Source organism: Diadema antillarum, unplaced genomic scaffold, assembly GCF_040938485.1.
Source record: "Diadema antillarum isolate AM-2024a unplaced genomic scaffold, OU_Dant_1.0 seq00001122_RagTag, whole genome shotgun sequence".
NCBI classification, from domain to species: domain Eukaryota; kingdom Metazoa; phylum Echinodermata; class Echinoidea; order Diadematoida; family Diadematidae; genus Diadema; species Diadema antillarum.
Window position 1 is genome coordinate 147,098 of NW_027271936.1, and position 16,524 is coordinate 163,621.

A 16,524-nucleotide genomic window follows, 5' to 3' on the forward strand; every position below is an offset into this window, starting at 1 on the left:
TTATGATGTATAATAATACAATTTCATATATTTCTGCAGAAAAATGGAATATATGAAATATGTGATTTTATAGATTTCCGTAGAAATAAATAATGTGAGACAGAAAGAGCGTATTTTTTTTTTTGACGGATCAGTGTGTTATTGAAATAAAATGCATAGAAAGAAGACACTAAACTGGCAATTTCAAAATGTGAAGTAGCGTTACTTTGTTAAATATTGAAAACGGTGGGGTTTTTTTTTTCGTTTTTATTTCCTCGTGGAGCTTCTTTGGTTCGTCTTTCTTGTTTTTGCATGTCCTCCTTTTGATAACACGATGCTATCTATGAAGGGGTGACTGGAGAAGAGTATAAGATTCCCCCAAGTTTTATTCTTAGGGACACGAAAATTATCGAATATTTTCCAGTGCTTCTGTTCTCCTGTTTGACGTCCTACCCTCAAATAATTCCTTTCTTTACCAAATTCTTTCCTTATTCCACTGTGTGGTAGTAAATCTATTCTTCCAGAGCTTGTTCTGTTCTTCTTTAATACCAATCCCATTTGGTCCTTCGATTACAACAATCTTTACTCCTTCCCATCCATAACGTCTTAGTCTTGTCTTTCCCGCAATAAATCTGCGAGGTTCCAAGTCACTTTTATATTTTGATTCCTGCACTGTGGTCAGTGAATTACCTTTTTATTATTCTATTCCACAGTTACGTTCTGGTTATTCAGTCTTTTTGAGTTTCCCGGCAGACATTGGAGACACTGTGTAACATTGTTGATGGTTCAATTTCTGAATTTTAACACATCATGACTTAATTTCTGTGATGCTTGCAAAACACTCCAGCATACAAAAGTTTTGGGAATCATGCTGTCTCTATATTGTAAGATCTATCATATTCTTATATCACCATACTAATAATCTGTTGAATGATGGTGTTGTTGTTTTTATATTACTGTGTATGGGAGATATTATTTCGCATAGTTCGTACGCTGACATTTTTTTAACGTTTATTTTGAAGTACATTTGGTTTTATGCAACTCTATCTTTCATCACTTCATATTATTTAGTCAATATCAGCATCTAGGACCATGCAGGTTATTTCTTATCTTTAAACTGGGGGTATCTTTAAACAGCGCCTTTAAAATAACCTCCTTCTTACGCGGTAATCCACTAGCAAACACGTTTAGCCAAATTATGCCGGCACGCGGTATACTTCGCTGCAATACTTTCGCTTCTTAATGTAACATTTTGTCTGAGGCAAATTTGTTGCGGTTGTATTTCTGGCCGAGTCGTTCTTGGCCTTGACACCCCACAGCGAGATACCAACTGAGGTAATCATGTTAGTTTATACTGCACTTTGATATAATCTTTGAAAGTGTGGTTACTGTTTCCAGTATTATTTCTTTCTTTTTTCTCTCCTACTCCAGTCATTCCTCTTTCTCCTCATGTTTTGTCTTCTTGATCCCGTTTTCCATTTGCCGGTAGACATAAGGCCTGACCTGATATCCGTATTCTCAAGAATTCGGACGTAGGTGGAACGAAAATGCATGCTTAGAAGTGACGGTGATAAAAAGAAAACACTAGCAAGTACAAATGCGGTCTCATTAATTACGAAGATTAAATCAATGAAGTGAATGTACAACCCCATGTTAAACACGAATAGTATAGAGCCACACTCGCACTTCATCAGTTCTCCTCTTACAATTTGCGAGAGATTTCGTGCAGTTATAAATCTTAATCACCATTTTCTCCAAATGATGTAATAATATCACCCTATATCGCAATGCATCCTGGTTGGTCATTAAAAGCAAAAGAAAAATAATTGACAAGACAACAATAGCTTCGGACCTTCTACAGGCGCATCACACGTCTTCCGGTCACCGGAAGTTTAAGGCAGCATTTTCTGGTAAAAGCCGCCTATACGACGAGCGTGATCGTTGAATTGTGGGACAGGTGTTTCAGACCAAGATGGCGTGTAATGCCTCAATGAGCTGAATCGTAGGGGCGTATCAGGAAAGGAGGGAAAACATAATTCTGACCTTTCATATTGAAGGGGGTAAGTGAGAGAATGACTTTACGTATGTGCGATGCATATCTACGTGTTAGTGCTTGTTGTTTTTGTGGGGTTTTTTTTTTGTCCAAACCTTCCAGTTTGTTGTTTCAGGTTCCTATCTTGTTTTCTTTCTTTGTTACGAGGTAATTTATGCTGCTCCTTGAAGCTACCTCCCCGTCGAGACTCGACAAATGTCTTTATTCATGAGAGTCTTCAAATACTTGCGCGAAACCATTAGTTACGCGAGAAGAGGTATAATATTTCGTTCCACAAGGTTACGCATAAGACGGATCTTCATTCTTATTTGTATGGAGTTGACAATTCAAGATGTAATGAAAATGAGGAGGAAAGAGCGGTCAAAAAAAAATGTGTGAAACACACGCACACACATACTGCAAACTTTATAACAGAAAACGGGTTTGTGGAATTTTCGTTAAAAATCATGGGAAGTACCGAAATGCCAATATAGCAGTCATCAGCCAGCCATTTTCTTGCCTAAACCTTGGAAGCGCTCGCGATAATCGATGTTTGTCGTCTACTGCGACGTCAAGTCTTATCAGCTTCCCCATATTTCTTTGGTCTCTACCCAAATATCTCCTCAGTGATTATACTGATTACTTACGCTGTATGAAGATGAGTCTGCTTCGAACAAAACGAAAAACAGCACGCGAGAAAATTGAACATAGCTCAAGAATGGATGTAATCATGGAGACTGTGATATTAGTAAAACAGGCAGTAATTATAGCGAAGTCAATGAGAACTGTTGTCTCGCATCAGTCACATACACCCACGTACACACCTCCGCACATACTAGAGATCGTAGCATACTTAAATCGGTAAATTTCACGGCCATGAACGCTTCATTGATTGAACATGACACTTCATTTCCATTCTGAATTGGGGTATCATCGAGCGTGTTCATGAAGTCATAATGGATAAAGCAGAATGAAGAAAACATACATGCACTGAAAAAGGGGTTTTCCCTGCCTGGTCGTTGTAGGCGTTGTGAAGAAATGGTTTCCATGATGGAAAAAGATGATTACACTTTTCCATTTCATTCTTTTCTTCTCTCTTTTTTGTTTTCGTCGAGGTAAAGTGATTCTTCTTGTGTGGTAATCCCAAAGCGATGTATGAGCTAGATTATCATCCCCGCTGACATAACTCTCCCATCTCAGCCGCGCACAAAATGCTGTCGCATGGCTGTCGCACCAGCGACGTTGTTCGTCCCATCTCCCGCGGCTCAACGCGTGATATTGCTTTGGCGCTGTTTGCTTAATTAAGTGTCGTACCCCCTTCACGAGTCCCCTCACAGCCTAAAAATGCACGAGCATATTCATGAGAGGAAGAGTGGTCTGCAGCCATTTGGGTGCAGTTGTAGCTGATGTCGCTTTCATTAAGCGAAGCCTCGTCACTCATACACAAACCTCATCCTCCGGTATCCTAGAGATATTACGTCAGATAACGGAGTGTCAGTTGAAACATGAAGCCCGTAATGAAAACAAAGCAATCGCACTTCCCGTTTCGAGACCTAACTGCGAGTTCATCCCCAGTGCTTCACCATCTTATATGTTGTTTGTGATTGGTTTGTGTGTTTGTTTTCAAGTCTGAAGAGATTACGGGTGTATACTGAACTCCCTGCCCTTGATCACAAGGTTTAACAATTGACTATTCTTACCGACGGTTTATCTGTCATGTTGGTTCAGAAATGAAAAATGAAAGAGATGTCCCAAGTAGAACATATCAAGATAAACGAACAAAACAGATTCCATGAAGGGATTGTATAGTTTTGGTTGAGATGGGGATTCAGGTTTTAAATTTTCTGAGATAATCAGAAACCACTTATAGAAAACATTGATGAGTATACCTTTTTGAGAGGAATTAAACGTTTATTTGATTTTAAAAAATCGGTTTTGAAATGGCTGAGACATTCAAAAACGAAGGAAAGCAAGTGGTCCTAATAAAAGGTGGGTCCCATTTTTTAATAGGACATTTTTGGTTTTGGATGTCTCAGGCATTTCAAAACCGATTTCCATCAAATAAACGTCTGATTCTTCTTGGAATGGTATGCTCTTTAATATTCATTGAAGTGATTTCTAGTTATCTCGCAAAAGATTAAGAATTAAATCCCCATCTCAACCAAAACTATAACATCCCTTTAACTGTGGGTAAAGTGAAACTTGTTACTTTAAATTGTTTAAAATCTTTTTATATATGTTTACTATGTTTATAATCATGTGATTGTAAATGTATATGTCGGCCTACATGTGTAATACCATACTCTTCAGGTTTTATAACATATTATAATCAATTTTATTGTTATTACAAACTAATAAAAGAGAAATCATAATTTTGTATAAGGTAAAACTGGTTCAAATTAATCTGAAGGAAAAAATAGATCTTAGAATTCTTCGAACAGTAATGTTGAAGGAGTCGTAATAATAGTGTAAATTATTCACAACTATTAATTCTTTTCAGTTTGTACTTGTATTTCTATTTACCAACTTTCTTTCACTCAGTCATAACAATGTTTTTTCGTAAGGTGAGAAGTTCCGTGGTCTTCGCTGTATGATGAGGCACTCTCCATTTAATTTTCTTTAATCTTCCTATCAATATTATTTCAGTGTATTTGATTAATATTAATGGCTTCGTCATCTCGAGTTTCTATTACACTACGATGTATCACGAGCTGAATTCATAAATCATTGTTTATCATTATTATCAAACTTTGCAACGATTACTGATGACTTAACGCGTTTCGAAGAAATCATATTTCCATATTTTAAGTGTAGTGCAGACATTATAATCCGTTTGTATTTCTGTGTTATTTGTATACTAATCATGTAAGAACATGGTATTCATAACTGCAGTCAAAAATTTTAATCAAATTACTTGTTTTCCATTAACCCTGTAATTTACCAGACAATATAATCATTACGATTTTTTGTGTTGTCAGCATTGTTTTCGCAAAAGAAAATTAACATTTTATAATAGTCTTATATTTGAAATTTTTATAGTAGAAACATACACAATGGTGTTTATCAGTGTATGATTTGATATAATTTAGTTTCAACATGAAATGCTCTTGTCCATATTTTCATATGTTTTGTGTCTATTACATGTAACCTGCACACCTCATTTTATACAAGTGTCGGCTTTCCAGGTGTAGGGGAAGTGATATGTATGAAATTTACTGATTCATTTTTTCCGAATACATACTACCAGTTTAAGGTTTAATAGTTTGCTTTATTGAAAGGGATCCAAATGTGTGCATGCATAAACAGAGGGGAATTATTTCGTATCTTGGAGGCAAAAAGGTTAATGACATGTGACGAGTGTTTGTTTAGAATCTGCCTGACCTGAAGCGTATTTGTATATAGGTCATCCCAGTTCATCTCTCCCTACCTGACGAAAGGCACTGCGGCGAATCTGTAAACTGGTCGTCGCACGCCATTAAATGCTTAGCACCCCTTCGACGATTAAAGTATAGGATGGTTTCATTTGTTCCTTTAAAAGTTAAACTATCACTCCAACGATGAATTGAATCCTTCACCAAAGTATTAAAAAGTAAATGTAAAAGAGTAATGTCCTATTTTTGCAGCTAATCGTCGCTGCTGGAGGCAACAAAAGAAAAATGGGCGTAGACCTATGTAGTGGAAGTTCTTTCCACTAGTGAAATTAGCATTAGAGTGCCCTCATCGATGTAAACTTGTGTTTAATCAAGTGAAATGCTTTCTATAGGTGTATAACTTCTTCCTAAGTATAATCTTCCTGCATTGATGAAAAGGGCCACTGTTAAAACGACAATGTATTCATTACAATTACAACAAGACAGGATCAAACGGAATCAAAACATTTTTGTATTAATGAAAAAGTGCTCATTTTGGCACCTCTGACATTGAAATCTGAGCCTATAATAAGGATTCCCATGGCGGGATCGTACGAACAAGGGATAGATCGCGACGAACTGTGTTTTGCAAGTACTGTGTGTGTGAATGTGTGCATAGATCGTTGTCTTTCAGTAAACTTAACCAAGTTGGTCGATTTGATTTCTGTTGATTTGACTTAGGAGTCCTCCGCTAAAGCTTATGTTAATCTCTTGCTTACTGTCATGACATTACGTTTTCTGTGGGTTGCACGAGCTGTCTAGTACAAGCATTATTCTATGGCTTCCCTCATATATCATTTTACGCATGCGTCAACACGTCAGTACATTCTGTATACACAATACTCCCCATGTCATACTCTAAGCAGGTATCTTGTCGACCTTAAAGTAGAAGTCGCCATATTTTTCTATACGTTTTATTCATTTACTTTGGTTTTTTTTGGGGGGGGGATTTCAAGGGAAATAACACACGTGTGATTGAATTCCATTTTTGTATGAGGATAACTATGTGATAAGATTATACTCTCTGTTTAGGTTAAGTCTATCGATGCGACAATGTGATCATTTGTCAGTAAATTGTTGGTAAGGTGAAACAATGAGTGAAATGACGATGAGCAAAAATATATTTAATATGATATTGAAAGAAAATGGAAATGCTTCAGTATAGAGCTGGAATTGTACAAGTTGCCTTTTCAACACTGGTTTATCCCTGAAGGACAAGGATGGTACAACTATTTACTAAACGTTATAAAATGCATTGAAACTGACAAGTAGTGAGGAGTTTGATCGCAAAAAAAGGTTAAGCGCCATTTTTGAACAGTTTTAAGATAAGTCCATCATCAAGGACTGAAAAATATAGCCTCTTAAATGATTCGTCACTTGTTACAGAAGGATTATTCTTGAAGTATTGATAAAGACTTCCAATATTTTTCCTCTCATTTCCTTTGTTCTTTAGCAAGTTTAATCGCAAATATCTCAAACTGACAGAAATGGAGTTAATTTATTTGTGTTTTTCAATCAAGCACTTCAACTGTTCACACACTGCACTGGTAGCGTGACGCTGATGTGTTTTGTGCTTTGATGCACGCTCTTCCATCAAATTGAAACAAATTGTCCTTTAAAAAAAGACGTTTTGCTTAAGGTTTTTCTTTTGCGGAGAAATAGGTGGAAGAAGGAATATTGGTGAACCCTTTGCGTGTCACATCAACTTCTTGTCCATAGGCTTATGTGTGTAATTCGTTCACATTTGACTCATTGGCAGAGAAAGGGTGAATTCCCAATTGATCGAGAGCGGAGTAAAATTGACATAACGGCAATGGGAACAAGGACATTGTCACTCATGTAATGTCAATGCATTTCCCTGCCATAGTAGAAGGAAAGATAGGAAAAAAACACAGAAATAAAGAAATCAAAAAGTAAAAAAGAAATATACACATTACCATTGTGTACGTGTAAAGTGACCTTGATCACTGATGTCAGACTTTGCTGACACGGATTGTCGTTCATTAATGTTACAATGTTCACTTAATATCACTTAATGTTATAATCATTTCCCAAGTGATTTCCATGACACTTCCCAAATGTTCTGTGATATTGACATTAGGAAAGTATGCTCGAACTGTGAAAAATTTTAGAAACCAAAAACAAACAACCGAAATGACAAATAAGGACCGTCTTCTATAATTTCAACTCAATTGTCCCTCTCAGTCCAATTTCCATTTTCACGTCTTCCTACTTATCACTAATACTTTCATGGATTTCAACTGGAGTTTGCTTGTTAAATTACCTGCTTTTTAATGGATCCACTGAATCGACTTCATTATTTTTTTTTTTCATGGGCACAGGATCAAAAGTGAAATTCGATCCTCTGTGAAAAAAAGCGTCTTTTATACCAGCTTATTACTGAGGTAAGCAGATTTGCAGATTGCTATTAACAAATTTGAGGGATTTCAGGTATGGTTGATATCTATTTTTCTTTACGTCAGAGCAATTCAAAGTTGGAGTACTTTACAGATATGTAGCTAATATCAACATGAATTTTAGATGTGTGTTGGCATTTTGAGCTATAGTTTACATTGTGATTATTATCAGAAAAGCAGCGATGCGTGTCTCGAATTCAACATCAAGGACTATGTACCATAGTGCATTATTAAAGGATAAGTAAATATTCAAACAAAGCTACTGAAATCAATCAAACCTTGGGTTTCATGTCGCACTGATTTTTACTAGAAATGGATCTGCAATCGCTGCTGCTCTTCTTTAATGCATACGAACAAAGCCAATATCTCCTGCTTTGATTACATGATAATAATATAATTCATGATTATTTTACGAAGGAAATACGTATTCATTTATGGCCTGCTTAGACCTAAAACATAAATGAAGACTGTGCCCCGTGAATGAATTGTATGCAAAGCGTTGCTCTTTATGCTTTTGACATCTATGATGAAGGTGAGATGGGAACGTACACCACTCTGTTTGTTGTGTAGCTCTTCATTCATTTCATGTATTCAACGAATTCCAGGGATATTCACTGGAAGTAATAGCTTCTTAGTTATAAAATCGAAAAGTACCATGTTATTCAAAATGTGCATATCTTTGCTGGTGGATACTGTTATGCTTTCATTTATTTCCGATTGTTCAATTTTCCCTTATTTAAATCCCAAACTGCAAAGTGTCGCTACAGTTTACAAGCGAATAAAGAGTGTCTAAAAATGAATAATAATCATGAACGGATATTGTACAGAAATATTTGTAGATAGTATTTTGACACGACCTGTTTTCAAGGTTATTCATGTGTGTATGAAATGATACAGTAGTAGCATTTACTCCTTTTTATACTACAAATAATTGTTCTTTACTATTACAACATATGAATGTAAATACCTATGATTGACTGTGTAATATTGAATTTTTACGATTTGGGCTAGTTCATTTGTTTTCTTTCAATTTTGAACAAAGTTTACTGATTGTGTAGAATTGCAGTTATGTATTGGGTACATCTTTGTTATACAACTGCATATAAGCTTAAAAAAGAATAAAAATACAAAAAATGCCGTGCCTCCAACACACGTATGTATTACGCTGTTGTCGTATATTTATTCTTGACAAGTAAGAATACAGGTGTCTGTCTCTTTATGCGAGTGTTCGTTGGAAGTGAAAAGTGACTCCATATTCAAATACAGCTGTCATGTTATTGAAACTTGGAATATACAAAACGGGAGACCTTTCGTCGAAATTATAGCCAATAAGGAGAGAAGAAAGTTAAGGAATTTGAGAATTCCTCATATTTTCACAAAACGTACTACTCTATGGTCGTCATCATAATTATGCCAAGCAGATTAGATGAAGATCAACCACAAGTCCCCAAAAGACAAACACGATTTTTTTTGGTAAATATCTCCTTTAAGATAATATTTTAAGATGTTGAACATATCCTGTGGTCAAATCATTGTGCAATTACACAAATTGAGCTCTGGGCACTTTTCTGGGAAGGGATCGAGCTAAACGATGTTTGTCAAAATAATGGGAAATTTGCCAAAGGATGAAATCATTCATTTAATTGCATATTACCATAATATTGCGATAATTACCATCACAGTCTGCATGTATACATGGAACCGAAGAAATCCATAGCTGATATAAATCTGAATAAGATAAATAATATTCCCTCTTATTCATTCCAGTCTGCTTCATATCAAACTTAAACTGGAAGAATCAAAATGGAGAAACATTATAATGTACTTGAATGTGCTTGTTACTTTATACTTGATATATGTATGGTACATGAAACGTAAGAATACAATGCAAATATACAGCTTAAGAATATCCTTGCAGATGGAAGGTGGCATATATTTAATATATTCTAGACACTCTCTGAGCTTGAAACTGCTCCATCCATCCGTACATACGTGAAGCATAAAGTTTCCACGATGGTTCTCTTGAACCACGAGTGAAATATTATTTGAACATTGATTAATGGTATCTTTATTTCCTTCAATAGATTCATTCATGCAGCCCGATGCAGAATTACAAATTATTTGCAAAGTATGTACACATAACTGGATTATGATAATGGTAGAATTAAATATTGCGTCAATACACCACATATGTTTTCAATTCAGCTTTGCAGAATAGAAAAAAAAAGAAGCAAATGGAGATATGTGTCCAAAAAAGTAGAATAGTAATTTTGATAAACATAATGTGAAAATTATTAACAATATAATATCTGAATGATAATATCAGCTTAAAGAAAGGTATATTGTGACATATGTCATTGTCAATATGCCAATAAAAAAATACCAAGAAAAAAATACCAGTAAAATTGAGATAAAATCACTGGAAAACATATCGCAAATTGTGAGAAATGATAAAAAAAAATCAGTACATCAAAAGGGTGACTGGACACAACATCACCTCGAGAAGTTCAAACCGGTTAAACTGTAAGCTTGCACAAAATATTGAAATACTCACAACTGATAACTGAAACATTGCTCACGACAGACCATTTCTTTTAGAAGAATAGTGTTAATAAGAAACACGATACCTTCTTGTAAGTACGGTATGACCGTCATTTTCATTTTCCTAATGAAATCCAAATAACTACCAAAAGAAAAAAAAAATGAATTCTTATACGCTGTCAAAAAGCATAATCGCCGGGTTGAAATCATAACAGACAAAGGAAACATGTCTGTTCCATTCCACTCTATTCACTTTTGAAGCGACAGTGTCATTGGCTTTGGTTTCATAGACATCGTCTGGATAAGATATTTACCGGTACTCCCCTTTACCTCTATAATATAGCTTGAATTTCAGCACATGCCCCCCCCCCCCCCACAAGTTTCTGGTACAACTTTATATACGTACATTACCTCAAGATCCAGAAATGACAAAATTACGGACATGTACCGATTTTCGTCACCTGTCGTCAAGACATACAGTAGTCATTGGACAAACTAAGGGTCATAAACGATCTGTGGGATTATGTTTGCATACGTTCATGACATGACATAAGTTTACATGACAAGATTTCAAATAACATCACTTTAACGTAAGAAAGACCAATACACCAATCTGTCCATGCGTACACACACATCAATTTCAATCAGCCTTTAAACATAATGACTTTACAGGTGATTGATATGACAGAGTAATGTATTGTGTTTTGTGTAAACAAAATAATGTCAATTTAGTGTATGTATTATCATACGCATACATCAAACAAACATGGCTGTGTATCATTGATACATGATGTAGACCTATTGTAACATACATACATCACATACAGAAAAGAGTGACATATTACATGCCTCAGAGTGCGCGTGTTTTTGAATTTGCGAATTTCAAAATGGCCCGAAATAATGCTCAAAGACTCTTTGGGCGCGAATATTTTATGCAGGCAATGCCACATGGCGAATATTGGCAGCAATATATAATCTTCCAAACGATTGCTGCTAGCTATCCGTCGCCATGGCAACGCTCCGCGTGACGTACACGGGGGAAGAAAAGACGGCAAGACGAAGTGATCTTTTGCACGGACAATTGTCATGTTACCCTCTGATGTCCCTTGAATCTCCTTTGCGAGCCATTATATCTCGCTACCAAATCTAATGGACTCTCAAAATCATGCCTGTTAGCGCATGTTTTTCCCCTATTACAGGCAAAATTCAAACATTAAAGTGAGCGAAACGACAGTCCATCAAGGGGACTATTCAAGCCTTTTTCTTTCGACGAGGAAGTGGAGGGAAGTGATTGAGAATTGGTTCATTTATTATGAACAAATTGCTAATCGATGTGCATGGCTGTCACTGCCACGGTTCCCTGACTGTAATCAGAATAAACAAGAATTTTTAATGTTGTTTGAAGCATTGAATTTGAAGAATGAAACTGCAATTAGAGTTTCAAATATAACTTTCTTATGCATAATATACAGCAGGGCGTCAAAGACCTCCAATTTCGCGGTATTGTGAGGATCAAGTAAAAAGGGATGGTATAGTATTGGTTTAGATGAGGATTCAGCTTTTAACTTTTTGCGAGATACCTAACAGAAACCATTTTAAGAAACGTTAAAGGGTATATACAATTCAGCAGGAATTCAAAGTGTATTTGGTGAAAATCGGGTTGGATATAGCTAATATCAAAAAAAAAAAAAAGCGATCCTAATAAAAGGTGGGTGCCACCTTTTATTAGGATGTTATCTCAGCCAATATCTCAGCCATTTCAAAGCCAATTTTCATCAGGTAAACTTTGTATTCCTCTTAGAACTAAATGCTCTTTCATATTTCATATGAGGTTTTTCATTATCTCTAAAATATATCATCAAAAAAAAAAACCGTTAGAAACCTAAAGCACCATGACAACAGAAACTGTATCATCCCTTTAAAGACCTGGCAGTAAGGGGCGTATGATTGAATCGACCTTTATTCGCTGGCCATCGGGGCATGTTCAAAAAACAAAACAAAACGAAACAAGAATAGCATCAGCGAATGTATGGTGCATCGGAGCGTACGCAAATCAGTGACGGTGACTCCGGTAAGTTAGCTCAGTCGATAGCGCGTCTGCTTCACGATCAAAAGGACCCCGGTTCGATTCCCGGGCACCACCGTCCCCTCTCGTAAGAGGCAAAACACGACTCTGTCCCTCGGATATGTCTTAAAGGTCCAGTTTACCTTTGGGAGCAGAGATTTCAAAACATTTCAAGATATCACATTTGATGCATAATTATGTGTAGGTCTGTTGTATCATAAAACATCATGCCATATAAAATTTTTGCAATAGAGCCTAAAATACGAGGAGATATCAGTGTTTTTCTTTAAATAATAAACCGTAACTGTAGACGGTTTAATCCAAAAACATTTTCATTATAACTATTGTTCACATTTTGTGTTTTTAACAACACTTAACATTGATTATACAGATTCAAATTTTTACAGTGGTTGTTTCTAGCCCTAACTCACATTTTAGAACTATTTTGAAGCACTAATGCTGGGTTTTTGTTTCATCTGCAAATGGTAGATTATGCCTTTAAAATGGAGACCCCGTGTATGAGAGAGTCACAACTCATGCTCGTAAAAGATCCCGCTTCATTTATTCATCGCAAAGAGCAGGATGTTTAAACCGGTGAAGTGGCCCTGTCTATGTCTAACTGGACCACGAAGACCAGCTATATATTGCAGCTGATTATGGGCTATCCAGTCATCTTCGCAGATGGAAATGAAACGAGCAAAAAGCAAACAAACAAACAAACAAACAAACAAACTCCAGTCGATATATCATATCATATAAAGTTCATCTTAAAGGAAACGAAAGCCCAATATCAATGGAGATTGAATGAAAGCAGAAATATTTGCAGAACACATCAATAAAAGTTTGAGGAAAATCGGGTGATCGATTCAAAAGTAATGATTTTTTATCCTAGTCGGCCTACCACTACTGGTTCATGATTTCATTTTTGGACGACATTTAAAAAAAAAAAGTATTAAAGGGGAATTCCACAAATTTTCACTTTTCATGACAATTACAGATTCCATCTACTCGTGACTTACGCATGTTAAAAAGAAAATAATAATATTCCCCCTATTTTCAGAGAGGTTTGTCAGGGCTTTTTTATTATTTTAGAAAAGTGAAAATAATATATTATTTCTAACATCCTTCATATTTTCTTTATATTGTACGTAGTGTTGTCCGTAATAACGTCACGAAGTGAAGTCTCCTTATCTTGCTCTGACGGTACAAAAACTTTAAAATTAATTCATAACTTCTGAATCAATTATCCGATATTCCTTAAAACTCTTTCTCATATGTTCTACTAATATTCGCATATAAATTAGGATATTGGTTTCCTTTATTGATTGATTGATTGATTGATTGATTTTATTTCTGCCTTTTTCCAAATCACACATAACAAAAGAATACACATATTTGGAAATCACGTTACACGACATTTAAGCAAGCATATACTGTCTTACAAATTAATTCAAGGTACACATACACACTATGAACATGACAGTATTCGATGTATAAAACATGTAGCATATCACTCACAAAAAAAGAAAGTTCGGAGGAGAATCATCAAATCAACACTTGTAGATTATATGAATAATAATGAAATATTCATTTAGAGCATATGATCACGTCGTTTCATTAAACGAATTTCAAAGAAAAGAATATAACAGAGGGGATTTAAATAAAGTGATATTAGAAATTAAACATTTTGCTTATTATAATAACAGAAAAGCAGGAGACCGCGATCATAAGCAGCAGCCTGACATGGATCGAAGCCTCGGGGTAAAATTCAAAGCTTAAAATCGATTTACATATCTGTATAATGGACGTGTCTACAAAAACAGAATCAATAGTCAAATCGAAAATATTGTAATAATTTATGAAATTAAAAGTAAACGAGAAATTCAAAATAGTTTTCGTTTGTTTCTCATCAATAGGCGTTTTTTACCATAATACTGTGCTGAAGTGAGTGCTGTGTTGTGCTGTACTGTGCTGTGCTGTGCTGTGCTGTGCTGTGCTGTGTTGTGCGGAGCTGTGCATGTGATACAATACAATTTCATTAATTTAATGTTTGGGTATATAATATACTTGATTAAATTGATTCTGGTTTATTCTTTGTGTCACATGTATGTCTTCTACATACTTCCATATACAGTATCAACAATTTTGATGCCCAGCAAAGTACTAAAACTAATACTATATCAATATTGACTTTTTATGAGTGAACGTAGAAACCCCAAAACTTCTTATCAGTCATATATCATTATATTTCGATAAAAGATATTTTTTCATAAGTGCCTTAAAAGTATGTAACTTAGTGGTTGTCTTAATTTGCTCAGGGAGATTGTTCCAAACGTCAGGTCCATGATGTCTAATTGACTTGTGAGCTATCACTAACTTGGGATTGTGGAGGTGATAATCTTTAGACTGTCGAGTTGGGTAAGCATGGACGCTGGAGTTCACAGTGAATAGGTTGTGGAAAGAGGAAGGAAGGGTGTTGGATTTGTATTTGTAGATGAATATTGCGCTTTGTAATGTGTGAATATCGTGGATTTTCAAAGCTTTCAATTTAAAAAATAGTGGTTCAGAATTTGTAAGATAATGTGAGTTGGTACAAATGCGGAGTGCTCTTTTTTGGAGAAGATGAACTGATTGAATTTTTGTTTTGTTAGAATTTGCCCATACCATATTACAGTATGTGATGTATGGTAAAATCAGTGCATCATATAAAATAAAAAGAGACTTTTCTATCAAAAAATCTTTCGGTTTAAACAATACACCTATATTTCTTGATACAATATTACTTATATTATTTACATGTTCATTCCAGGTAAGATTAGAATCAATAATTACACCAAGAAATTTCGTAGACTTGTTTTCTACAAGGGGTACCCCATCAATATATGAATTACATTCAATATCAAAAGAATGAACATTTTTAAAATATATAAAACTAGTTTTATCAATATTTAAAGATAATTTATTGCATTTGAACCAGGAAGAAACTTTACCTAATTCAAAATTAAGTGTGTGGATATGTATCTGTGGATCTTTATGTGAATAAAATATATTTGTATCATCAGCAAACAAAATACAAGTTAATATTGGTGAGACATTAATTATATCATTAACATAAATAAGAAATAACAGAGGGCCTAAAATAGACCCTTGTGGTACTCCACAATTAATTTTTAACCTCCTGGAAGAACATGAATCAAATTCAACATATTGCTCATGGTTATATAAATAATCTTTAAGCTCGATTTTGATGACAATTCATCTTGTCGTCGACTGGTGATAGTCTTCTACTGAAACCAACCTTAACTTGGTTAGTCACTGCATCGTGAATGCAATAAATTCATGGTAGGACGCTTGTTATTACAGTAAGCACACTTGACTTCCTTCGTGCGACAAAGAATTTAATTTCCACGTTCCGCGACCAATACTTTCTATTTATAAGTTGTCAGCGGAAATAACTATTTCTTTATTGCTGAAAACACTCGGCTAAAATCCACATTTCTCTTTGAATCCATCATTCTTTTTTTTTTCCAATCTGTCTCCTTCTCACTGCTTGTCAGTTCTCTCATCATAACAAATACGGACGACTGTGTGTGGCGCCTTTTTAAAAAGAAATGATATTAAAACAGCACTTTGGCAAAATAATTGTAGGCCTACTACCCACTCAATCTAAAAATAAAAAGAAGAAATAAATAGTTTTAGGAGCCATGGATTACAAACAACACAATCTCAAGTTCATGAAATTATATTCTATTTCATTCTGTTTCCTCAATTTCCAACAAACACACAATAACAAACAAAAATACAATTACAGTATAAAGATATTCAAATACACATAATTGAACAAAATCAATACAAATCTGTAATGAAGAAACTACAATGAACCGAAGTGAAATAAAGGTAACTCTGATTTAAATGCACATGAAAATTGTAGGAAATGGAGAAATCTGCTTAAAACAGAGTTTTTCAATTCAATTCAATGCATTTATTGTTCGATTCATTTTTTCTTCCAACAAAACGTAATACAGAATAGATCAAGAATTATATTATAAGCATTTGTGAAAAAGATAAACGATAATCAAC